The following is a 27,857-nucleotide window of genomic DNA, read 5'->3' as shown; positions in this document are numbered from 1 at the left end:
AGTCCCATTTCATGGTAGAAAATTGGTGTCCATTATTATCTTGACTACAACTGTCTGCAATTTCACTGACAGCAGACACAAACAAAATCTCTATATTCTAAAAAACTTGCAAACTGACAAAAAAGATACAATGTACTGGCACACAGAAGGTATTCAATTAATTATTTCCTGTATTTTGGAAAAAATTAAAGTAAACTTTTGAAAAAAGAACTAGCATGGAAATGAACCAAAACATGATTCTGTATGCCACAAAAATAATTAAAAAAAAATTAACAACCAAAGCAAAACAGTCACAAACTTAATTTGAGGCACCCAAACTGGTATTATTAGGATATGAAGGTGGAAGGCAAACATACATGCCTTGATGACTAGATGAAACAAAACAGTTTTTCATTTTGAATGCATTTACTGCACAATTAAATGAGACACAGTAAAAAAGGGTGGTGGGTAGAAAAGTCTGTAGAATTAATAAAAAAATAATTATTTACTGTGAAGAAAAAGTGGCCTGTTGCTACATGGTAGAAAGGACAATATAACTCAGGGGTGAAATCATGACTGTTAATGAGGCTGTTAAAACAATAAAAGAAGATGAAATTTTTGGTAAACATTTGCAGGGAGAAGAGATGGGAGAAAAACCATTAACTGCAGCAGAATTTTGAAACGTTTAGTCTGCAGGGCAGGGACACATGGTAGAGAATAGCTTTATTAATGTTGTTCCTTACTGCTCTCCACACCACTTAAACAAGACTCCTACATTTAAAAAAGAAACTTTCACTTACATGGCATCTATTGCTGGGACAAACAGCTCTTTCAAAACTTCACCTGAACAAGACATGAACAACCTATCAAAAGCTGCAGCAGCTTATATATAGCAGCTTACTACAGCCAAGCAGATTTTATCCAAAAAGCTTTAAGAAACCTTAGCTGTGCCTTTACTAATGCACATTAATGTTAGCAATTAAAATTTGGTCATGCTAAGAACTTCAGCGCCTCTAAACTTTGTTACTTCAATTCTCTTTCTTTCTCTGAATAAGGATTTTAGGCTTCAGATGCTAGGCAATCATATATGCGTTACATGACTAGAAGAAGGCAATTTTCAGTGAGGAAAAATGATAATGAGTATACAAAAAATTATAAAACATTATACACAAACTGCTGTCAAATGAAAGAGACAAGTTAGAAAAGAGAACAGTTCTAATGACTTCTCAACTTTTAGTCATAGGCATCTCATAACATTTGCACTCCAACCATATGAAACTCTTTTTGATACAAATGGCTTCTAAGTATATAGCAAAGATGTAAAGTGCTTTCACAGTTCGCTCTTTTGTGCAAATGTGATAACTTAAGAATTATAAGAATTTTCAAAATATGTTCCATCTAGGTTGCTTCCTAACTGATGGAAGTTTTTATCCATGTCCACTTATAGCTAAGATTGGCCGATACCTGCAAGCCATTTTCAAGTTTGTAAGTGTATTTATAAAATCTAATGTTTTTAGTTTCCAGTAAGGTATGTGTTACATTCAAAGCAGTGGCATGAACATAGTAAAAGCGATAATTTAATGTCAATATATTATTTGAGTCATATCTTTTGAGATACAATACTAATTAATATCTCATGGCAATCCCAATTTATATTCCCAGTGTTCTTTCTCTGATCTTCCAGAGGTTTCCTATGAAAATATAAGTTACTAATTAAAACCAAGAAAAGTAAGAAAATCCATGTCTCTCAAAGCCAATGAGTATGTTTATGTCTCCACTCTGAATTTCATGCATTAGAGTGGTCATTTTATTAGAATTCTGCTTATAATTTCAGAGTGGCACTTGATTTATAAAATACCCTTGAACTGGTTCAATCTATGCATTACCTCTTGGAAATTTCTTAATCCTCCAATGCCTTAATTAAGATTCATATTAAGCTATAGTGATTTACAGTTCTACAGAAAAAGACACTTTAATGACATTGGGACGAATGCCAAGACAGGACATGCTGAAATGAGAAAACATGCAGATTTTGGGAATCCACTTTACTGCTCCTCAGGAAAACACAAAGGAGTAGCTAAAGGAGCCATAACAGTAGATACAATGTAATACTTCAAAACGTGTATTGGCAATTATTTTATTAAAGAAAAAAGAGAATTACATTAAAAAATGTTGGAAGACAACTGATAAAGGCATTGAGACAAGTCACATTAGCAAAGGCAATGCATCGGAACTTATTAGATAAAAACAGTATTTTTGAAATGTGTGTTGTTTCTGAAGCTTATCTGACTAGTCTAATTTCCCTTATCTAGAAACTCTTTAGTCCATCCTAAACAGAAGCGATCTTCACTTATACCTGTCGCTGTTGGACACGATGTAGAAGTGTGGATTCTATGCAGCCGACCAGAACAAGTCACTAGGAAAAGGCCTTTATTCCCAGAACTTTTCAGCCTTTAATTAGGTATTATGCTACAGGTTTAACATGATTGGTAAAGGGAACACCACCTCTGATCCCATTGGTGGGATAAGAGAAAAACACACTCACCACAGCTGTACAGAACTGTTTTGAGAAAATGAAATTGTTTACAAAGATTGTCCTTGAGCAAGAGACGCTCTCAAGAGACCTTTCCCTGGGAACAGATCAGCCACTGACAGGCTGTAATTCTCCCAGGCTCAGAAAAATCAGGTCCACATATACCAACAAGTACATCTTTACTTTCCCTCTAGCACTTAGTCTAAGATGAAGCTTATATTTCAAAATGGTTTTAAGAACTCACGTTTCATCACAGTAGCACTCAGCTATCATTGCCTAGTCATAGTAAAATACTCCCTCTACCCACAGGAAAGCAAAACAATAAAAATATTTAGCAAAATATAAATCTGCAATAATCACAAATTTAAGACAACGCTTCAAGCATAAGTGTGCATGAATGTAAACACACAGAACACAAATGCATACAAAGACTGCAGAAGTATTCCACTTTTCCTGGAACCAATCCCTTTGTAAACTTTCTGGTCACTTTTGAATTTCCTCCTTTCTTTAGTCTTTCAATTTATGATTCCATTAACCTTCACAAAAGCTGCTAAATTTATTTTCCCTGAAGAAAGGACTGGCTAATGGCTGACACAATTTTTAGTGCAGAAAGTTCACTGAATATTTGCATAACTCAGTTACATTATCATAAAGTCATGTCTTAATTTACTTAACAATTCAAATATTAAAAAAATAGGATTTAGTTTCTTCAATCTTAAGGGAAAAACTTTTGACAGTTTTGATTCACAGAATTCTGACACCGAAACCACAATACATGATTTTCAAGAGTTTGACTGAAATTACATGTAGTAAATTTTTCATTTTTTAATTAAGTCAGTAATTAAACTCAAAATGTCATCTGAATACTTCAAAACAAAACAATCAAAATTAGGAATGGCTCATCTTTTCCATACAAAAAACAATTAATTTAGACTGGAAGGTTAATTTCTAATTAGAAGCAGCATTCCAAAATTCCTAGATTTTCTTGATAACATGAATTGCTACTTGGCATGTTTTTCATTACTTAGGATACTCTTATCATGCTTTTTAGTATTTCCACTCCTTAAACAAGATTTGATGCAGATTAAAAAATCATTATTTCTCCAAATAACTTGCATACTGCCAACTATTGGAGAACGATTTACACTTACTTCACCAGTTATTCAGGGTACTAAGTATGAAAGTGAAGCTGACTTTTAGAAGTGCATAATTTCCTGCTACTGTAAAACAATGAAAACCAAAATGTAAATTGGAAAAAAAAGGCTTTGTAATTTACTGGGAGAGTATAATTTTTATCATTAGCTGTCATAGAGCAGCATGTTGGATCAATGTTAATCAAAGGTGGGGACAGACCAATGTTAGAAGATAATTTAGAAAACAATCAATGAAAAAAAAGTTATTTGAAAAAATTTAACAAATATCCTTGTACAACAGCCAATCAGAAATGATACTAGATTGAGAAAGAAAATGTCTTGATAGACATTAACTCAGGTTTTCTTGTGCTTATGCTTCTTCAATAATGTCACTACTAATTAATACTTTTGAAGACCATATTTTTCCAGAAATCAGTCCCAAATGAGCCACTATTTCCATTTCAATGCAGCTAGAATCTCCTCTAGGAAACAGTTCTATTAGGAATTCTCAAAAGCTTTCTGTGCTATCATCTCACAAAAATATGGTATTTCACAGTCTACTGGTAATTGTCTTAATCTACAGGTAAGTCCTGCTACCAAACATCATGAAGATGTATTTTTTTCTTCTCTTATTTGAAGAGAAGGGAAGACCTTAGAATTGGACTACCTCTAATTTGGTTCTCTAGCCCTTTTCCAGCAGCCCTGAGGAGACATAATACAGACCTCTGCTGCAACAACCAGTCAGCTCTCCCCTTGTGATCTATGTAAACATAATTCCCTTCACGTTCCACTGTCTCCTCCAAGATTACAGCTCAATTTTCTTTGCCATCTCCAAACACCAATTGCTGCATAAATCCTGTTTAAAATTGGCTTACAATAATTTTATTGTCAATTTACAATTTTAGACTGAAGGAAAAGTAAACACACAGATGACTAAACAGCCACAATTTTCACTAGAATGCACATAAAAGCAGACTGAAAAACCAAAGATGTAATTTTGAAAGAAGACAGAAAAATGAAAAAGAGCATGCAAAAGCCTTTCATTTTACTTATATGTTTCTTTTTCCTTTAACTCAACCCCAGTACAGAGATAGAAAATTCTAGCAGAAGATATTTTGTCTTTTGATAAGTTAAAGCTGAAACCCTCAGTTATGGATAGCCATTTCTTCATGTGTACCATTTAATAGGTTTTAATCTCAAAAAGCATGTCTCATCATCACACTGTGACTATACCAGACTATAGATAAATCTAAAATAGCTGTAAGCATTCTCTCTGTGATACCAAATAGCTTAAATCAAAACAAACTATACAACTATTCTAGTTCTGCTTCTTGAGTAAGCTTGTATCTTGAGATATCATAATTAGGCTTGTTTTCACAAGCTGCCTAAAAAAACCCTTATGTATGCATTGTAGCAGTGTGCTGAAATACAGTCAGCTTTTCTCCTTACCTCCATCCCTAAACATACACCTTAAAGTTAGCTCACCTCATTGATTTCTCTTATTTCCGTTTTTCCCACAGAGAGGTGGGCTGCATGACTCCAAAATGTGCTATTTTGTGGAGAAAACAGGATCTTTCTTTGTGATGTATCAACAGTAAAAGGAAAAATACCTCCAAATTACATTCTAAATGTATGAAATGTGCTTTTTATTCAATAGAAAGTATTATTACATCCATTCATAGTCATGTCAGATCAAAAAAACAGTGCCGTCAGCCGTCTACCAGTGTATCAGTTAGGAAAAAGAAGCCAACATAAAACACTAGATCTGTTAAATTTTATAGGCCACCTCTTCAGACATCAGCTGTCTGTTGTATCACTGAAGTCACAAATGAAGATTCATTTTACTCACTTTAGCAGAGGTAAGGAGCACTAACCAATTCCACCCACAAATGAAAGCCAGATTATCACTTGATCTCATGTCATAGTCAAGTCTTTTATATTTCAAGCATTTTCAGTATGTATTCTCAGCTTACTGCAGAGACTCAACCAGGACACAGGTACCCTATTTACTCTCCATTAATAAACAAAAACTATTTTGCATATATTAACAACACTGACTTCTTAGATACTTTCCTGCCTTAGTTATTAGTCTTTTTGACTCATCAGGATGTGCAACATCATAACAGTATCTGGCAAAACCTGACACCTACCTCCTTTGTGTTCTCAAATAATGAACACCCCCTGATGCGTACACAGATGTAGATCAGCTTCTCAACACAAACAGTAAGAAAGGGAGGATGACTCCACTGTAAAAAAAAGTCTAATAAACTACTGAAAAGATACAATAGTCCATTTAATTCCTTTTTAGTGACAAATGTACTAGGAAGTACTAATCTTTAATTAATATAGAAATATTGATCTCACTAGTAATGCAGCTGCAACATTCTCTAAGATAATGAATAAATTTGTTATGTGTGTCTTTCCCCTGGCTTGTGGCAACCAGAGAGAAGCACAACAAACAAACAAAATTCTTCTGGTATCCCAGGTTCTGCTGGACATTCAGTTGCAACAGAAGGAATGGGGATATAGGGACACAAACAACCTGAATACGGGTTCATATACACTGTGGTTAAAAATGAGGCTGTATTCTCCAGTGACAGTCCATTACCAGAATTTTGTAGAACTGGGGCCTGCTAATTAAATTTTCCTATTCCTGAGTAATCTCAGAGGTAAGCCTGTAAAATATTGATTGCCTTGCAAGTCTGATACATATTTGGGCTGTCATTATTGAAGTTATGCTACACTTTGGAGCCTTTCCTTTTGATTTGTGACTTTGAAAAAAATAAAACAGGTTAAATGTTACTCACATCTGACCCACTTTTTTAATCTACAAATACACCTTTTACTAACTGTCTCTGCTTAATCTAATAAGCTTTTTAAATCGGTATTTTAATTAGAAGATAATTAAATAGCAAAGCTGGGTACTTCCAAGATACACAAAAAGATTGCTTTATCAATAATAAAAAGATTATCAGCTCACTGAAGGGACTGGGAATACCAATTTAAGGCAAAATGAATACTGCTTGATAACAAGCTGCATAGCAGCGCTCTCAGCCTAAGAAATGGGAATATAAGTTTTTCACACCTTAAATAATGAGGATGCAAATAAAAGCCTGATTTGGATTTGCAGGGTAAAATGCACATATTGCCAATGTGCCTCTCTGGAAGTGTGATTTGTTTTTTACCACTGCTTTTATTTGCTTGTACTCATTATGGTAAACAGGATAGTTTCTAATTTTTGAATTTAAAGGTATTTCTTGCCCTATATCCCCATATATATATCTTACTACTTGTAAAGTTATGGCTTATATGCTAAGTACTAGAACCATGCTTCTACAATAACCAGTACCTATTATCTAGAATGAGGAAGCAGGTATTCCATAGCCTGTATTTATCCTGCAACATCTAACATGGCACTTTAAAAGGACACAGGTGTAAGGTCTGATCACCAATTCACTTCCATGTATATATAAAGCAAGAAATCTAAATTTCTTTTGGTTAACTGCATGTATTTTCTTCTGTAGCATGTATTAAACAAGACCTATAAAAACTCTATGCAATGACACACAAAAGATTCACTGTAAGACAGCAATATTTTCTGAAGACAAATTTACACTGAAAAAACAGACATGTATGGATAAAGTAGTATTATTTAGATATTTTAGATCATAGTGAATAAGAAATGGTCCATTTACAATGTTTAAAGTAACAAAAGTTAATCTGGACAAACCTAGAAACAGCATCTGACAGGAAAGGTATGGAGTACTTAGAAACATTCCTTTTGACCTCACTAAATAATTGATCCACACTAGAGCTTGATACCTCACAACTGAATCAGCAGCAATGATGTATGCTCTTCTGTTAGACTTTCCTGCCTCCTGACCATTTACCAAATTCTAACTTCTTATCTATATCTATCTGTGAGTTCATATCTATCTGTGAGTTCTTATCTATATACAACTACGTATTTCCAAGACTGAGTGCCCTTTGGCTTTCTTTATGGATCCATACTCTGTTTAAATTTTACATGTCACTTCTTCGCCTCTCAATTTAATGTTAGGACAAATAATGTGGTTTATCAAAATATTTAGGAATAACTTTGGTCTGGGAAAACTGAAATTTATTTTAAGAATTCCAAGTATTAACCAAACACTGCTACCTATTCTATTGCCACAGCACTTTGAAAGTTTAGTCAAAAGACAAGGGTAGCCTGAAGTAAATGCAAAACAAACGAACTCAAATAGTTTCTCTGTTCAAGCATGCAGCATGACTTAAGACAGAATCCTGAGGAAATGTGCTCCCATATAAGCATTTCTATGCTTTTATTCATATACCATATCCACAATCATTAAACTTTCACCTTTTGAAAAATAGGTTTTGTGTTTTTCATTAGTCACTCAACAGATATTTTGTGTCTATTCTTTTCATTTGTCATTCTTGCTGGTCTGCAACAATCTAGAGTGAAATACATTGCAGTAGGATTTGATGAAAACCAAACCTGTATTTTTATATTTTAATCAGAAAAAGCTGAGCCTCAGCTGTTGGTTATATGACATTCAAAATGATCTTCCATCATACTTAGGGCCAAATTTCATCTGAAGGAGGAAACACTCCAGAACTCCACTGCACTTGTAACTGATCAGAACAGAGGATGAAACTTGACCTTTAGAGTTCACTTCCAAGCACATTAATGAAACCACAGTTTCATTAAAAGTACTAAAAGAAATGACAATTTACCATGAAACACACTGCAGACAGAAGTGCTCACAGCTTTCTTATATAGAAGTCTCTCCAAAGCATAAAAAACCAAAAAATCACAAAACCCCCAAACAAACGAACCTAAACCAAAGAATTATACATAAAATCTTCCAGTGTCTCTTATAGCCATTATGATATCTGATAGATGTTATGAATGGTTATATATGAACACATGTTCTATAGCCCCTATTTCAGAGATTAGAACTTTACACAGATCAAGGTTGCAAGACAATAACCTTCATTTTGTGACATACATGCTAATTTTGGTTGCATACACTCCCCTAAAGGAATTAAGAACTTTTACTACCTTATCTGCCATCCCAGTAATTGTATACCATGGGTCTATCCTACTAACAGAATTTACCCTTATGGATAATAATGTGGGCTAAAGAAGCAGCTGCCCTTCCACCTGCAGTGCTAGCAAACGGCAGCAGGTCAGTGGAGATGGTGCTTGCTGTGTCTGGGGTAGAGATCATTTTCTTCATCCTCGGATGTGGGGCTGCATTTCAGATTTGTGCTGTTGGTAACACAGAGATGTTTCCATTATTACTGAGCAGCACTTAGAGTTGATGACTTTTCTTCTCAGCACCCCACCTCAGCAGTGAGTATGCTGGGGGTGCACAAGGATCTGTGAGGGGACACAGCCAGAACTGTTGACTGCCACTAAGCAAAGGGACATTCCATTCATTTGGCGTCATGCTCAGCACTTACAGCTGGAGAAAGAAGGAGGAGGGGGGGATGTTTGTAGTGATGACATTTGTGTTCCCAACTCACCATCACACGTGATGAGTCCCTGCTGTCCTGGAGATGGCTGAATACCTGCCTGCCCATGGGAAGCAATGAATGAATTATTTGTTTTGCTTTGTATACTTGTGTGATTTTGCTTTATTGATTAAACTGTAATTATCTCAGCTCATGAGTTTTCTTTCTTTTAATCTTCTGATTCTTTCTCATCTCACCTGTGGAAAAGTGAGCCAGTGGTTCCATGGGACTGAGTTGTTGGCTGGGGTGAAACCATGACAGGAGGGTACCTCAGCTGCTGGCTCATTAGTATCCCTTGACAGTAAGCAAAAATAAGATTACTACTCTTGTAGTAACTGCCCCTTCTTTCCTCACATCTTTGTAAGAGAGTAATCTATTAAGTACCAAAGCAATATTTTTCCTCTCATAAATACCTATTGATACAAGGTTTCCTTCAAAATTACTATTGTGCTAAGCCATAAACAAACCTCATTCAAACAGACTGAGTCCCTGGGTTCTCTCAAAGAATCTATTTGAAGAAAAGGAAAACAAAACTTAATTTTTCTGTGACGCACTTACCGGACCATGTGAGATAAATTAAAGGCTGTACTTTGTTTTGTTTTCTTTTCTTTCATTTGCTATAAATTTATGCCTTGCATCACACTTTACTAGGCTGGGTGTTCTGTCCTAGTGTTTTTGTTCAGAGTAAACAGAACAACTAGGAATGAATAATACCATAAGAATGCATTAGAAAGAAACTTCTAAGGATAGAATCAAAAGAATCGTGACAAGACTAAGCACATAGGATAAATTTCTTCAGTAAGATCATAAGACTCTTTAAAGGCTTTTATAGGAAAAGAAAAAAAGGAAGAAATGTAAAAAAAAGAAAGTGGCTCTAAGTCAATATTTCTACTCCTGACACTGCTGCCATATGCAAAGGTGGTTCATGAATACATCTTGTGGTGAATTTTTGAGCAAAAAAAGATGAAAAATAGAGGGGCTGATATAAAAAAAAATGAAGGCTAGATCTAAAAATCTAACTGAAAGGGAGAATCCCCCAAGTACTGCATAAATAGAATACAACATTTCAGTTTGAACAGGCCTCTAATGATCTTCTGGTTCAGCTGCTTGGCTGCTTCAGCAATGACAAGAAGTTTAATTTTCTTACTGAGGGCATTGTTCAAATGCTTCTAACAATAACAGGATTGAGGTACCAACCACTCCTTTAGGAAGCCTATTTTAGTATTTTCCCTATCTCTTGGTACAGAAATGCTTTGTAATGTCAAGTCTGAATCTCCCCCAATACTAATCTGAAATTTAAGATTCTCTCAGATGATGCCAGAAATCCCACTTATTTAATTGAATAAAGATTTCTTAAGAGATTATTATATTTTTTTAAGAGAATATTTGAAACTGACTATGAGGAAACAAATGTCAATCTACTGATGATATAGCTCTTAAATAATTAATTTGCTACTAAAGTCACAGAATCACAGAATGATTTGTTTTAGAATGGATCTTAAAAATCATCTAGTTCAATCCCTGTCCACAGACAGGGCCTCTTCCCATTACACCAGGATGCCCTATCCAACCTGGTCTTGAACACTTCCAGGAATGTGGCACCCCCAGATGTCCTTCTCTGGGCAACCTGTTCCAGTGACTCACCACTGTCACAGCAAAACCTCATTCCTACTACCTAATCTAAAAACCTTCTTTCAGTTTAAAGCCATTCCTTGTTGTCCTGTTACTACACACCCTCACAAAAAGTTCTTTAAGACTACACCTTGTAGCCTATAGGTACTGGAAGGTTGCTCTAAGGTCTCTCTGGAACCTTCTCCAGGCTGAACAACCCCAACTCTTGTATTTTAAAGAACGGCTACACAGATGAAAGGTTACTGGAAATTTGCTAACTGGTCAAATTAAAAACATAATGAATCCAAACTGAAAAAAAAAAATTACCTCAAAACAAACACCATCATCATAGCTGTCTATTCTTCATCTACATCACAGATTAAAATCTATGCTGCTGACTTCTTTGATCTGAAAATATTTGAATTTAATAGCATAAACAATCCTAGATGACTAGAGATGACTAGAACCTAGGATCATCCTTTTCTTGTATCCTATTATCCCCAAAATGTAGTGATTTCTGGAGAGGCAATCTAGCAGAAAATATCTCATTTTTATGCCTTTATCACCATAAGTTCCCATGCCAACTCTCTCTGAACTCCACCCACGTGCTGTGGAGTGGTGAGGACTATCTAAATTCCATTAAGGCATGGAATTAAATACCGCAAACTATCTTTCTAGTCACTGCAACTTTAGTTTAATAGAAAAAGTTTCTTCTAAAAGTGATCTCAGTCACACTACAGTTCACGTTAGTTTTGTCTAAAACAGACATGATCAACACAATTTCCATAAAGGATGAAATCACAACTATGTAAAAATTCTGACCACATGGAAAACAAGGTCCTTCAAGGGTTAGCCATGCCATAGTAATTACATCTATCCCTAAGAAGTCATAATCCACATTAGCTAGACTCATTCATTATTGTATACAGGCATTCATGTCACTACAGGTGTTTTAACTAGTCATTTAGCCATAGTTGAATGCACATTTAAAGAACTGTGCTGAACAAAAAATGTAACTTGACAGAGCAGTTGTAGTTAGCAGCTTATACTATGGAATAGCATAAATGAAGAACAGAATTTCACCTATTGATATTTTCTTCAACATAAAAGTGAAAAAAAATGCCTGTGATGTTAAAAACTGACATTGATGATGCTGAGAACTTTCAGACATGTGCCAACACAGACAAAAATCAATCTGGGAAGTAGGAAAATGCTATTACTTCATGAAAATGATGCTCTGCTTCTCTGCAACTGAAAACAACACGAAGAGGAAATGACAGTAGAAGCAGGAAACATGAAGAGAGTATGTCTATCACCCCAAAAGAACATCTACAACCAGTCAATGAGACACAAGTTGGAACAGCACAAAAGTGTCTGTTGCTTTACTCTTAGATCTCATGTCAGTGAAAAGAGACCACAGAGAGAACAGCATTACAAGTGCCAAGATATGACACCTGAACTAGTGGAAGTGCTAACATCTCACAAAGAAAAAAAACTAAACCAACCTACTAAAACCAATCCTACACCACCCAAAGAGCAGAGGATCTTAGGACTTCTACTCATACAGGGCATTTATAGTATCTAAGAGAAGAGTTGATATTTTACTACACTTTCTTTTCTACCCAGAATCCCTGCAATGACACCTGAAACTTCTTCGGGCTATCTGCCTCTCTCTGCCTGGTGTAGACCTACAGAACAGCCATAGTGGGTCAGTATATTTACCTGCTGTCCTAGGCACAGAGATACTACTATGGAATGTGTTCAGAGTGCCATTAGAGGACATGTTCAAAGTATTACAAGGTACCACAGTCCTCCCTATCATTCTTACAATATGTGTAAGAGCACCGTGGAGTGGATAAAAAAGCCTTTATTTATTAACAGAGCTATTAAAAGAGCACATAGGATGGGTAAATCTTATTCTGGCAGGTTGACAAACACTTGTATTATGGGCCAATGCCTCACACTGAAATGCTTTTATTTAGTATTTAAAGACAAAATATGCTTTGCTCCTGATAAGAAGCATATTCTTAACTGATAAAAAATATTAAAGTGATGCCCCACCCATCTTAAACATTGGACCTTGATAGCCTGACGGAAGAGCCCTTGCTCTGTCCTGCAACTTTATTTTAAATCACACCTCAAAAGTTAAGAACCTTGTTCTGTGATATGCAAAATCAAAAAAAGACTTAAGTCTTTATCACAGGAAATCGATGGCTAAAGTATTCACCCAAGATGGGTGTGGTTCCTTCCCTTCTAAAGCAGGATAGAAACCTTCCATGAAGTTGTCCTGTGATCAAACCACGGCTGGTCTTTCTTCTCATTAGGAAATCACACACACACAAGAACACAGACAAACTCAACAGCTTTAGCAGCTTTTGGCTTTGTGGCATTCATTCTAACAGCTCAAGATACTTATATAAATGAATGCATGTCAACACATGATGACAAAAAAAAATAAGATAAAAACAAAGAAAGGAACTTGACATTCATTAAGGAAACTTTCATATTACTACAACTGATGAGAATAAAAGCCCACAAGATTCAAGTGTATAGTATTTAACCTTTTTGCTTAAATATTTCAGGGAGCACTACTATCAAACATGCCAAGGAAACATCTATTTTTCTGCAATGGAAGAGTACAAAAACTAGATAACTCACTGTCTGCTTTCTTACCTTCAGATAGTACGAAGCAAAAAAAAGATAGAAAGAGAAGACAGTCTGATAATCTACTGCTGAATATTGCAGCCATTTTTAACACAGCTTGCTCCTGCTATATTTGACTTGAATAAAAAATCTAATTTTGTTCTACTACTATCCTGATAAAGGACAATTTTCATATTTCTTTTCAAAGAAGTGTAAAGTGAACTTAATTAACTAACATGCTTTCCTATTCCATTAGCTGAAAATGCTATTGCCTGTTCAGAGAAAGACAAGCAGAATTCTATAGAATCTGACCATAGTAATTTGATGCAATTCCTCCCTTCCTTTTCTCACCTGCACAACTGTACTATACTAAATAAAATAGGTCTTAAATTTGGATGCACAGCATGAATTACAGTCCTAGTTCTCACCATCAATTCAATTTTTGCTCAAAAGAAGCTCTATTGTAATTTGAGCTGCATTATCAGGCAGTTTAACTCCCATTTTGCCAGTTTGAATTTTCCATGTCTTCAAACAATTCCCTTTAAACACTGGGTGCCAAACTTTCCATACTCTAAGTACATAAAACATCCTCCTGAGTGGGAAATGTAGGGAACTTCATCCCTTTTCTTTTTTTGTTCATATAAGTCTTGATCATATTTGCATCCTTCTTAGGAATCTTTTCGAGGAGTTTTTGTAAAAAGGAAGTAGAAACAGAGGTGTGCTCTTAGGAATAACTGCCTAGAGACTTTACAAAAAAAAATATTTGTCATTAGAATTGTAGGTCATTGGAACAAAAGGAAACACCAAGATGGTTCTCATACAATTAATATTTTGTAGGCTGATACTCTTGCTTTTGGCTAAATGCAGCTGAGAAAGTCTTGGTACACCTAAAATTCTGAACAGATTTGTAGCAGTTTTGAGCTTTGTTGTGAAAAGAGACTTTTCAGGGAAGAACTGTGCAGTGGACTACAGATAGGTTTGCTTTTTTTCTATTTTTCCTGCAAAGAATTTCTTAGACTCATTTATGTGACAAGTATATAGCATTAGGAAGAACAACAGTTCTAGGCATTTCTTAAAAAAAAATTAAAGCAAAAAAAACCCCACACAAATGCAGTTTTCTTCAACAGAGTTGCAAATAAAGACCACTTGAAAAGGTTGTAAGACCTCTTAAGTCATACATTCAAAACTCTCAAGGAAGGTATCTCTCACTGTATGAAAAGTGACTACTTCTTCACTTAACTCGCTTTATTTTATTACTCAAGGGTTCCATCTGCCTAAGTGACAGCTTGTTCAAAATCCCCACTGGTCCTTTTCAAATGCAGCATTTCTAAATAGTATACAAAGTTTAATCCGTAATTACCAATCCTCTCAGGATATCAGTCACTACTAAAAAAATTGCCCAATTAAATAATCCTAAAATTAATACAGATTTTGATATAGTTACGGCAGTCAAACAAAAATGAAAAAAGCATACAATGGAAAAGAAGAAATAAACAACATCTTCCTAAACCCCCCAAAGCACTTATATTTCTTCAGCTGAAATCTAAGTTTTGGTTCCTCAATGATTTAATCACAAAATTGGATTTCTAAATTGTAACATAGTCCTTTCAAAGAAGTAGAACAGATGAAGTTTGCCTGTGAAAGCCTAAAAGAGCAAATAAAGCCCTTGAGCAAACAGAGAAAAAAAGAATTGCAACATGCAAACCCCAGCAATTTGGACACCCACTATCTATGATGAGGGATTACTAAAACCAGCTGATAGTTTAAACAATTTGGTTAATTCCACAATCATCCTTTGACCACCATAAAACAAACAAACAAACAAAAAACCACTCAAACAAAACAATTAAAAAATAGTCAATTAAACCCAAAAATAATTTAAGTGTATTCAGTATCTGTTAATCATTTACCAATAGATCACCTAATTAATGTAGTTTGAAAGTCGCTCTCAGAAGGAAAGAGATCCAGTCTGAAGGAAACCATATCCTTATGGCATTTGCTATTTGCATCCTTGTTTTAGAAAAATAAAATTAACAGAAGAAAAAAATCTTCACATTTTTGCAATTGTCTCTTTGTTACATGACCTTACATTACTCCCCTTTTCCTTAATATATTTTTTTGCCTCTATAAATTTAAAGGCAGACATTTTATTTTACAACATCTATGAAAAGGAGTTCCTGCATAACTGCCATTCATCAGTGCCAGAAAAGACTATTATATGCCAAACCTAGAGAGCTACTTAGAGAGGTAGCTACTCTGGAGAACATGGACTAGATACACATTTTATCTTCTGTGTAATGATGCAAAACATCTTCAGAGTAATACTATAGTTTAACAGTCTGTAGAAAGCTCTAAGGATTTCATAGTCCCAAAAAAGCAGCAGTGTTTAAGTCATTGCTTTGATATGCAGAGAAGTGACATTGCAGGTGGTAGTTAAAGGAAACATGGTATTTCCTAAGTTCTGAAGTTTTAAGAACAACAATTTCTTTAGTTAATTTTGCAGTTGAGTATTTGGTTTCAACTACAAGAATGAAAAAAGGACCAACAATTCCCTCTCTGAATATTATGACAGTCCATGCAGAAAGTCTTGGTCAATATTTTCTACCCAAAGAATCAGTCTAACCATGTCAGAAAGACTAGTTTAGTTTCCAGCCCTCAAATAAAACTAAGGCCACCTTTTTTTATTTGCAAAACACCAGTAAAAGGCTCTGTACAGTGATAATGAAGCTTTCCTAGCTATCAATAAGTTTACATGACCATTAATAAACCCACAACCTTTAAAATGTTCCAGGTAGCTAAAATGAAAAATTAAAGAATCTAACTTAAAAACAGTGCTCGTCCATCATCCCTGAACACTGAAAGCCATCACTCTACAATGAAAATAACAGTAAGACAGATACCAAATCTTCCACCTTACACTATAGGCATAGCTGAGGTTTGTTTATCAACTGGGGTTGCTTGGTCTGGAGAAAAGGAGGATCAGGAGAGACTTTATCTCTCTCTGCAGCTACCTAAAAGGAGGCTGGAGTGAGAGGGTGTCAGTCTCTTCTCCCAGGTAGCAAGTGGCAGGATGAAAGTAAACAGACTCAAGTTCTTCCAGGGGAGACTTAGATAAGGTATTGGGAAAAATAAAATTGCAAAGGGTTTAAAAGCACTGGACCAGACTGCCCTGGGAAGTGGTAAACTCACCATCCCTGGGTAGTGATAAAATAATGTGGATATAGCACTTGAGGACAAGGTTTAGTGATGATCATGGTGGTTGTGCTAGGCTGACACCTGGACTTGATGATCTTACATTTTTAAATGATTGATTGATCATCAATCGATTGATTGATCAATCGACTGATGATCTTGATTTTTAAACCTTAATGATTCTATAATAATATACTAAAGAATCCTGTAAAGGAAATATTGCCTAGATAATTATTTTTTGCAAGAAAATTATTACCATTGTGTCTCTGAATTATTATATTAATTAAAGTAATTTACATGGTCAGCTTTGAAATTGTCTTTGCTGAAATCTAATTCACTCAGTCATTTACAGATTAAAAATATTTTATCTTTGTAGTGTACCCACAAAATTAGGTACTACAGTCTTGCACAACAATGCTTTGGATAATACCTACAAAGGTGTCCTTAAATGTTTTGCACTTACCAAATTAAAGGTATAATCCATCTAACAAACAGTACAAAAATATTCTTTGATGTTGGCAGAAAAAAATGTTTAAATGCTTTCAAAACCACCAAATATGAAAATATTTCCTAGAAGCAAACTTTTTTTTAAACAAAAAAACATCATGCCTTGCATAATGAGTATCTTTATCTTAAAACTGGGTTTATTTTCAGATACATTTATTAGGATATGAATTAAAAGTAAAAGCTGTATTTTAAAACAAAAAATAAGTCAAAATCTACCAACTCATGAACTAAACATTTAGACAGTTTCCACAGCTAACAGAATACTCTGTTTTCCAAAATATTTAAGCTATGTATGACTAGTTGGTATTTCAGAGGCACACGTAAGACAAAAACTGTTCTCTCAGGAACAACACTACATTTTATTAATTAAAATAACTGAAAAATTTCTAAAATTCATTGTTTATTGCTTTATTTTAAAATTCATTGTTACATTTGAAACTGAGGCTTGTGAAAGACATTAAGGAATTCAAGTCAGAGTATTAAAGTAGGGCAGTTAATCTCATTAACTTCCACAAATTTTTCTTAAAAGATATTTATTCATATTAGCACATTTCCAAGCAATATATTGGGCCTCAAAGCAATGCAACTGGCCTCAGTAATTTTGATATATATATTATATATATCATAAATATTTATATATATATATATATAAATGAAAATATCATATATATAATATCTGATATATGATACAAATATATTAATTTTAAAAATTTCTAAATAAAGCACAAATCTATTTGTGTAATTACAAGAGTAAGTAAATAGAGACAAACAATCTAGAAACATGACAAAAATATGGTAAGTGGAAAGCAATTTCTGTAGAAGATTATTTTTATTACATGTTTTCTATTATTTACAGAACTGTGCATGTATGAAAATGAATCAGAGAAATTTAAAAACATCATGTTCAGGGGCTGATAAAGAAGATCCTTATAATTAATTTTCAGAAATAAGAATCCATTATCGCTTCAAAAAGTTGTGGTTTCACAGATTTATGTGCACACAACTACATCTAGTTTTACTTAAAATATAATTTCAAAAATCAGCTGACAGCCTCACTTGGCTACAGTTAGTTACTAGACTTCAATGGTTTTGACATGTAGAATATTAGTTGAAAAGTAACAGTCTTGCCTTTTGAGACAGGTAGAGCTTTGAGCTAAAAAGATGTCTTGTCTGGCTCTCTCTCCACTAATGTAGGACATCTTTTCCCTGGAGGCATTTTTGCAATTCATTAATCATTCTAACTGGAAAATTTCAAAGTTAAAGCTTTATGTTTATGCAAAGTTTATGTTGATCTAGGTACAGATATTGCTTTTGACTGCTTAGAAATATATCTGGAGTAGTTTCTAGTGGCTTCCAAGATCTACGGAGCCTGGCCCAAAGACAACAGAAACCATTAGAGTTTCTCATTGACCTCATATCCTATAAATCAAGGATTATAAACATTTCTTATTCTGAAAAGAAAATCTGACTTAAAATGTCACAGGGTATAAGAACTGACTGTATTTTACATACATCAAAGTAGACTTACTTAAACTTTGTTGTTTATTTTAAATACCGACACAGAACACTGGTGTTTCTTTAGCTTCCAAAGCGTGTCTAGGATAACAGTAATAAAAATAATTCATCACAGTTAAATTATACTTCAGTACATGTAATTCCTTAAATGAAGGAAAAATGCTTATAGCAGAACTTCCGTTTTACCAGCAGGAAAATAACTGGAATACACAGGCACCGTCAAAGTGGCTAGTATCAATGCGTGACACAAATGTTCCTGTTTCCACTATGCAAAATCAAATTTAATCATTCCTGTTTAAATTTATAAATCAATCTGGTTTATCCATATTATTTTTGTACCTTCATATCAAAATAAACTAAAAATCTACCTATCAAGCAGAACAGAAATCATTCAGTTACCATCTTCTAAGAAATCTGTTTCTCAACTTTAAAGACTTCTTTTGCTGAGTATTTCTAATGGTCACAGAGTAGATACAGATTCTTGGCACATTCTCAGAATCAGTTCTGTAGGGAAAAAAAATTTTGATATGGATAGGCAGAACTGTTACAGCCCAAATTCAAGCAATATCCTGGAATTTACCTCTTTTTGTGAGCTCCTAAGAAATCATGGATTTAAGGCAAAATTTATGCCGAAAAATCCCCTTAAGAATTTAATGATGTTTGCAACTTCAGAACAAGCAGTACTTCCTGGGTTTTGTGCAGCCAGTGCTCACTGAAATTCCACACAATACAGAACACAATTTAAAACAGATCTGTAAACAACCACAAGAAATAAAAAAAATAATAAAAAAAAAAGAGTAGTAAGATTTTGTGCTCTGATTTCTATCATTAGGGACAAAAAATAAGGGGTTTGCTTTTTTTGGCCATGAAAGCAAAAAAAAAAAAAAAAAAGAAATCAAAGTGACTAGAAAGTGAAACACTGAATATAAATGACAATCAGTAACTGTGAAACCAAAGAAACAGATTCTAGATCAGAGACATTGTTGAGAAAATAGGTATTATTTAGGTATTATATTGAGAAAATAGATATATTGATATTAGACTTTCAATTACATAAAAACTGCCTAGATGGGATATTAAAGATTTTTTTGCCTGACCTGTATTCATTCCTGTTCCAAATGCATGTTACCTGAAAATACAAAATAATGAGAAAAAATTTGTTAATTATAATATTTAGCTAGTTGGAACCACTACAGATTTCCTTTAAAAAACCTAAACATGGGAAGTAAAGTTGGTAAAATAAAGAGGATGAAAAGAACTGCTGTGGCTTTGAACTTATTTCTGTCATAGTGAAAATTTACATTTCAATTAATTCATACCAGTGCTGTAATCTATTCACAGCTTTTAAAGCCATTGAGCTTTTCCTTTTACATTTTGTATTGAAATACCTTGATTAACTCCAAATTCCACAATTACTTTACATAAAAATCTTCACATTAGTACTGCATAAATGAAAGGCTAGCAAAATCAGTATGATAACATCAATGACAGAATACATGCTTTTTATTTATACTTCAAAGGAGAGATTTCAATAAATTAAAGGCATGTCAGAATTTGTAAAAAATCTCTGCATCAACATGTCTGTATTTCTCCTTCTCTTCTTTCCTTTCTGCCCCCAAATCTATGCTTCTATCTATTTCCTGATTGACAAATTGTTTTTATTATAATGTTAATGCATTACATCAGAGTTGATAGCATATGCACGGAGGAGAAAGATAAGTGATGTATCTTAGTACCTTTTCCTGTGAAATTACATTAGCCTTCTGGGATACAGGATAGGATGAAGCTGCAGATTTGAAAATCATTACACTGCTTATAACCCTTTGTATTTATCCTCAGTGCTGCTAAAACTTTGCAGAAAATCTCATTTCTCTGAAGCTGCATTAATGTCAAGCCACCACTTTTTTTATGCCAGACTTCATTGCAGCTGGCAGGTAATGCACAAAAGGATGTAATATCAATCACAGGGAATTATAAAGAAGCTAAAGATTTGGTATATTTGGCAAAGAATTCAACCAGTGCTCTACTTCTAAATTACTATGCATCTTTGCTCTTCTATTCCGTTTGTGTTTTATTAAGCAGAAAGATGAAATGATGAGCAATGCAATCAAGGTTGTACTTAATCTTTCCTCATTTTCTTACCACCTGGGAGGTCTTTTATGACTAACACAGGTAACTTTTTCAACCTCAGAAACAGTCACTTTACAGAAACTGTACAGGGCATGCCTGAAGAAGGAAAAAATCCAAGGACCTGCTAATAATCTGGTCAAAACAAAGCAGAAAATAGAACCTCTCTCCATTCACACACCACTTTAAAACTGAAACAAAACCCCGAAGTGCAGTGAAGGAAAATATTCTTCTCATTGATCTATTCCACTGACTGACTGATATGTCAATATTAAGCTTGAGATTTCAATTATAAACATAAAAAATATACGTATTTGTATTTTAGTAAAGTTAACAAAGACTGTCCATGTCCTTCAGAATGACTTCCATTTTTTTCACTGGGTTATTTAGAAACAACATGAAATTTCGTAAGAATTTTACTTTTTTTACCTCCATATTCTTTTGATAATAGCATGTAAGTGCAGATCTTAAGATTCTCTTGTGAACAGAGTAATGCTCAAGTGGTGTTTTATACCCTGTGTCAAAAAGAGGGATTCCAGCTTTCAATCAAAACAAGAGGCTTTTATCATTACCAGCTGTCCTCAATAGAAAGAACACTGCAAAGTACAACAACAACAAAAAAAAAAATCATAGAATGGTTTGGGCTGGAAGGGACCTTTATCAACTACCTAGTCCACCAGGCCCTGCCACAGACTGGGATGTTGTTCACTGGACCAGGCTGATCAAAGTCATTTTAAACACTTCCAAGGATAGGGCACCCACAACTTCACTGGACAATCTGTTCCAGTGCCTCAACACCACCGTAAAAAAATGTCATCCTTAAGTTCACTCTAAATCAACCCTCTTGTATTTCAATACCATTACCCCTGGTCTACCCCTGGTCTCCCACTACAGGGTCTCCACCTTTCTTATAAGAACCCTTTAGGACTGAAAAGCTGAAATTACATCTCTCTGCAGAGTTCTTTTCTCCAGCATGAAGAACTCCAACTCTATTAATCTTTCCTCACGGGAGAGGTGTTCTATCCCTCTGAACTGTTAATTATTTTTGACCTAAGCTTTATCCATCTTAAGCTGGCTATCTTTTATCTATTACTCATATGATGATAATGATGAGCCAATCTTGTTGAACTGATATTGTTTTTCTCCATAAGGACACTTTCACCATAGAGTTTTAGCTTCTCTTAGTAATGCTTGATACATTCTCTCTTGGAGCAAGAGATATCTTCAGCTGATGAAAATTGGCCTATTACATGAACATGTACATGTAAGCTGTTCTATGCTAACCTTCCAATAAAAGAAAGGCATTCAATTATTAAAGAACATGTGGAGTTCATCTCTAGTAGGTATGTGAAGCAGTTCAGATGAACCATGTATATATGGCACTTAGGGACACAATTAATGGTCATAGGTTGGAGTCTGTGACCTTAGGTGTCATTTCTGTCCTAAAGGATTCTATGATTCTAGATGTTCCTGTTTCCCTTAGCTGAATTCAATCAAGTGCCGAGCTCACTAGTCACTAGATGTTCACAAAGCTAAGTCAAGGGACTACAGATACAAAATACATAAGAGGAAAATATGACTAGGTATAAGAAAAAATCTAAACAAGACATGAGAATGGTCAAATAGTGAAGAAATAAAGAATGTGAATCCTTAAAACATTTGAAATGTGATGTGGGCTAGACCTACAGAGTCAGATCTAACTGGACCCGCTGCGAGGAAGGGGTTGGATGAGAGGACCTCCCTCTCAATCTGAGCAAGTCTATGATTCAATTTGCAATGCAAATTACAGGAAAATGTACAAGCATTAGCTGGAAACATTTCTCACAGGCCTGAATATACATCAAAGCAAAACTTCAAAACAAAGATCAAGGAATATTAAGTAGTTCTGTGACTGTTTCTTTCCAAGGGTTGGGTTATTTTCTTTCAAGTCAAATGACTCATCTATGACTGATATGTGTATGTCATGTCACCTACATCAAGCATGAAAAAGCTCAAGACTCTTCATTAGCCTACTTTTAAAACTGAATTTTGCAAATTAATATAGAAAATATACACACATAAAACCATATGCTGAAAACTGATAAATTCAATTTCTTGGAAGAATTGGTTACTTTAGTTACCACAGAGTCAGTTTAAAACCTTTTCTATACTGCAGCAAGTATTAAATTTTTCATTTCTATACTTTCTTTTGCTTCTGCATTTCAGCAGAAAAAACAAACCAAAGTACTCTAGTGAATGTACAAGTAAAATTTCTGGGATGTCAGACACTAACACTGGTATTTTTCCACAAACAAGGGAATTTGAATTAGACCAAGGGATCTAATATACAGAAATGCTCAGAGCTTCTACCTGGAATTAAAGCCAAGGCAGCTGTGCTTGAAGAAACTGAAATTACATACTGATAACTGTTTGTAAATATTCACTCTTCCAGGAGGAATATTAATCTTTAGTTGATACTTCAGACTTAAAATCCCACCACTCATACTTTGTCACATACTATGAGAATAAGGATATAAATGGGAATTTCACCTTTCATGATACTATAAAAATAAATGTAGGATGGTGAAGCATTTGGGAACCATAAAGATAATTGTTATTAACAAAAGGTAATGCAAAATAAGAATTCTATATTTAGAGCACAATACAATGCTTACAAATAAATGAGGAATAAGTCATGTACAGAGTAATCAAAAGGAAAAAAAAAATTGCACTTACTCTCCGAACTTTGCACATCCTATAAAGTGAGAATTTCAAAAAAATAAAAACCTGAATAAGACTCCATAGAAATACTACATACATACAGAATAACATATTAAAAACAAGGGAGAAAGATGTGATATAAGGTGATATACATCTAGAATTATTGCTGATATTTTCTATCTCTGAAATATGTAATTATATTATTTCTTTATCAGGGTGCTTAAAAGGTTTTATTTTATAATTTTAATTCACTAATACCAATTACCTCGAAAAATACCTTCCATAACATCACATTTCATCACCACCTATTTTGCTTAACTTTTAGCACTAACTCTCTACTATCTGGGACTATTTTTATTGTGAGAAGCCCAAAATAATTACTCTGCAGGCATTACATAGAGCTTATATTAATATTTCTTCTCATCTTCTTACAATTGCTGACTAATATTATCCTTCTGGTTTTCAATCCTCACAGCTGGAATTAATAGTAATTAAAAACTGGCACAGGCTTTATTCACAAATATTTAAGAACTCATATCAAAGCCTTGAATTCTAACAGATGAAAAATTTAGTAACCCTCTTCAACGTGTTCTACAAACAGAAGACAGCATCCTTTACTTTTTCCTATATATATATATATATATATATATATATTTTTATAACTCGTTTGAGGAATCTAGAAGTGTGTCAACTGAGCATTTAGAAATAGATTTAAATTCTGATGTCTCCAATATAGAAGTTCACTTTCTAAATTAACTTGTTAAAAAACTTCAGGTTAACCAAAATACATATATTTTCTATAATATCACTTTGTTCATTTTACAAAAATAATTTACTTTGACTCTAATCTGTTTTCAATTCTAAACAATTTTTAATAAATTATTAACCGTAACATGGATTAGAATATAAACTATTTCTACAAAAAATAATTATAGCTTGCTATAATGCTTTAAAGCATTCCACTTCTAAAATAAATATTTATGATAGATAGTTATAAATTAAAAAGAATTCCCTATCATGGACAGTTTCGTTTATAAAACAATATAATTCTTCTAAAGCTGATTACAACCCTGTCATATATATTTTTCTAAAAAACCTCTAGAAACACCAAGATGTTGAGCAATAGAAGGCTGTAAGCCTCAAAAATATCTCTAAAGTAGGTATAGAAAAGTAATAAAATATGACACAGGAAATATCTACCAAAATAGGTAAGAAGCAGAAAAGGAAACAAAGACACTTTCTGAAACTGTTTTAATCTAATCTGCAGAAATACTGCATTATCACCACTGTGATTATGGTGCTAGTGAATAGTACTAAAAAATATCAGAATTAAGGTTATCTGACTGTCTTAATAATGATTTCATCTAAATATATTTAAATGTCACATTTAATCATAATAATTAATTTTCCTTAATAGTCATCTTGACATCCCTCTAAAACCTCTTTATCCTATATTGTTAATACTGTTATTATGAAAATTCATTTTCATACAGTTAACGTTTTGACTATATACAAACCCACAAATATTCACTCACAAATGTAAGATTCAGATTAATGGCAGAATTACCCAAACACCAAAGGTTATTTTATATAATCCCAATTATTTTCAGAGGTTTTCCCTTTCAAATTTCAATTAATTTTTTCAAGTTCTAGCCAAAAGGATCTGTTGTTTTTTAAATGTGACAATGCACTTTAACCACTCAAATCTTGGTTCCAAGATGCTGGGGTCAAGCTTGTGGGAGGAAGGGGAAAGAAGGTGGAGAGATAAGGGAAATATAGACCTTGACAGAAAAATAAATGGCCCACACGTCCTGGCAATTGCAAACTGCAAAGTGGTAAGTAATCCAAATAAAGATTGGAAAAAAATCCCTTGCAGTTTATATTATACTGTAAATAAATATAGAAATTTATAAATAAATAAATATAGCTTAAAATAGCTCTTTATTCAACATGGTAAGTAAGAGCCAAAGTGCCATGAGAGGTTGGCTAGAAAACACTGCCTCTGAAATGGTATTTCGGGGGTTATCAAGCACAAAACAAAAGTTCATGCATGATAATTAGTTATGGTTACAATGATATAATAAGCTATCTGAATACTAATAAATGATCCCACTGTAGGAATATTAGACAGGGAGTATATAGGTAAAACACTTGTCCAAAGGATACATTTAGAAGTTTTATATTTTTTTGAGAATCATACATATGTACAATCACTTTTTGCTTTCATTATTAAGGTTCCAAAAAGACAGCTGTTTTGCCCAGAGATGCATGAGAAATAAAAATTACAAGGCAAGATAAAGATTTTAGAATTTTCCCTTATTAAATTTATAGACCCTCTCCTTAGCGGTGTGCTTTCTTTTAAAAGATCTAACTAAATTGACTAAATTATTCCTAAAGGATCATTTGTTTTACCAAAAACACACAGAACTCTATAAAAACAAAAGACAATTAGTTAATTTTTTAACCACTGAATGAAATCTGCTATTTATGTAAATCCTGCAGAAAAATATTTAGTATGCATTTCCTGAAGAAAGAAGAGACCACAGAGATTCAAAATTAAAGGAAAGTCTTGCAAATGAAATAATCAAATAGCTGGATTCCAATTCCCACACATGATTAAGCAGGTACAATTTTCTATTAATGACCCCTGACTTTTACATCAAATACAAAATCCTTAAAATAGACTCTACTCCTAAACAAATAAAAATACTTTACACTATATTCTAACAATTCCTATTTAATAACATAAAAAGACCCACCATTATCTATTTTATCTACTGAAGCATAGCAACCTTTCTTAAAGTCACACATGAAACAGGTTCCATTTTGACTTATATAATGGGAAGATACGACTACCATTTCTGAGTAAATCAATCCTGAAAAAATGGAAAAAAAAAACCTACTTTTTTTTTTTAGAAATCATCTTTTACTTAATTTTTAAGATTTCCTGGTCAAAAAAAATATTTGCTAAATTGTATTTTCAAGTCAACCAAACAAAATTGTAATGAAGTAGTTGAGGAAGATAAATCTCTGCAAATTTTTACCGTTTTATAACTGTGTATGTTGAAAAGAAGATGTAGATTCAGCTAATTTTCAGCACTGCTCCCATCTTCTGACTCCATGTTCATACATATGACTTACAGAGGAATGCTGAAATAATCCACTGATATCTACTTCTGGAGAATACTGTTTAGGACTGAAACAAGCTCATAGGCCATGTTCAAACAATTTCCATGTTTTGTCAAACTGGAAGTCCCATTTTCAAATACAATTTTTTTGCAAATGATGTCCAGTCTTACTGATTTATCATTCCTTCTATTTAATTACCATGCATCATTTGAACTGAACTATAATAAAGGTAACAAGTTTTTACCCTGTGCAATGAAGCCTTTCAGGTTTTACCTACTGTCCTAGCAAAGCCCATCTGGAACATCACGGGACTCCTCTACAAAAACTGAAGAGGAACAGCTCTCGTGCACTGCAATCAGAGGAAAAGTTACAGCTTTTGTCACTAGCTGTTTCTGATCTAGCAAAGTGCATTAAAGTCAGAATGGCAGCCTTAAAAGCAATAAATTGCAATTATCTAAATCAATGTTACCACTTCCACAGCACATCCCTCTGTGATGGTCTCTAACCTACTCCTCCCAGGAGCTGAAAGCCATAAAATGAACAATAGGTCACTGCAGGTTGTGAAAGAGGTTTGAGTAGAATATTGTGATGTTTGGATAGACAGGAAGGGTGCCTCTGCCTGATGCAAATCCATGAAACATGCCTTCATAGGAAGCAAATAGAAGATATTTTACAAAAGCAATTTATAAAAAGAGGCAACATCACATACTATGGAATTTTAATTACTTTTCTGCTAAGTAGACTAAATTAACATAATTTTTCAGAAGCTCTTACAAATTATATGCAATTTTTTTCTTCCATTCTTATTCTGAGGAATCCTATTATTCTTCATTCAACACAGTGCATTTCTGAGCAAGCATTTCAGTTCTCAGTTTTAAGAACTTGTGTAAGAGTATTCACAACTTACCAGTTACGTTTTACAACAGAAAATACAGTTAACAGAGTTAAACATGTACAAATCATTGTTCTTTGTACAGCCTGGCATTTTAGGGGAGAAAGTAAAAGAGCTCTGTCTCAACTGCTGCTGGTCACAGTGAATAGCTCATCAGGGAGATGTGCTGATTAAACCAAAATGTATTTTTAAAGCAGAAATTCTGCAAAAATAATCCATCCAAAATTTTAAGCCCTCTGAAGAAGCAGGAGAATACACCTTTCAATTCAACTAAAGACTTACTAAAGCTTTCCTACTCAGCTTTTTAATGAACTTTTTAATATTTAAATGATTGTGAGAATACATTATTTTTCTAAGATTGCTTCTTTAGGTCTTT

At 33.8% G+C, this 27,857-nt stretch overlaps 1 protein-coding gene across 3 annotated transcripts in view; it reads right to left on the bottom strand.

Moving 5' to 3' along the window:
• Positions 1 to 27,857, bottom strand: part of SGCZ (sarcoglycan zeta) — a 261,003-nt gene that overhangs the window by 216,151 nt on the left and 16,995 nt on the right. For all 3 annotated transcript variants that reach the window (XR_004497012.1, XM_033513776.1, XM_033513777.1), the window contains exon 2: positions 19,731 to 19,762. The gene's annotated coding sequence lies outside the window, so the exon portion shown is untranslated. The remainder of the gene's footprint in view (positions 1 to 19,730; positions 19,763 to 27,857) is intronic.

Source organism: Parus major, chromosome 4 (assembly GCF_001522545.3).
Source record: "Parus major isolate Abel chromosome 4, Parus_major1.1, whole genome shotgun sequence".
Classification (NCBI taxonomy): Eukaryota; Metazoa; Chordata; class Aves; order Passeriformes; family Paridae; genus Parus; species Parus major.
The sequence above is the reverse complement of the archived record's forward strand: the minus strand, read 5'-3'. Positions and strand labels throughout refer to the sequence as shown.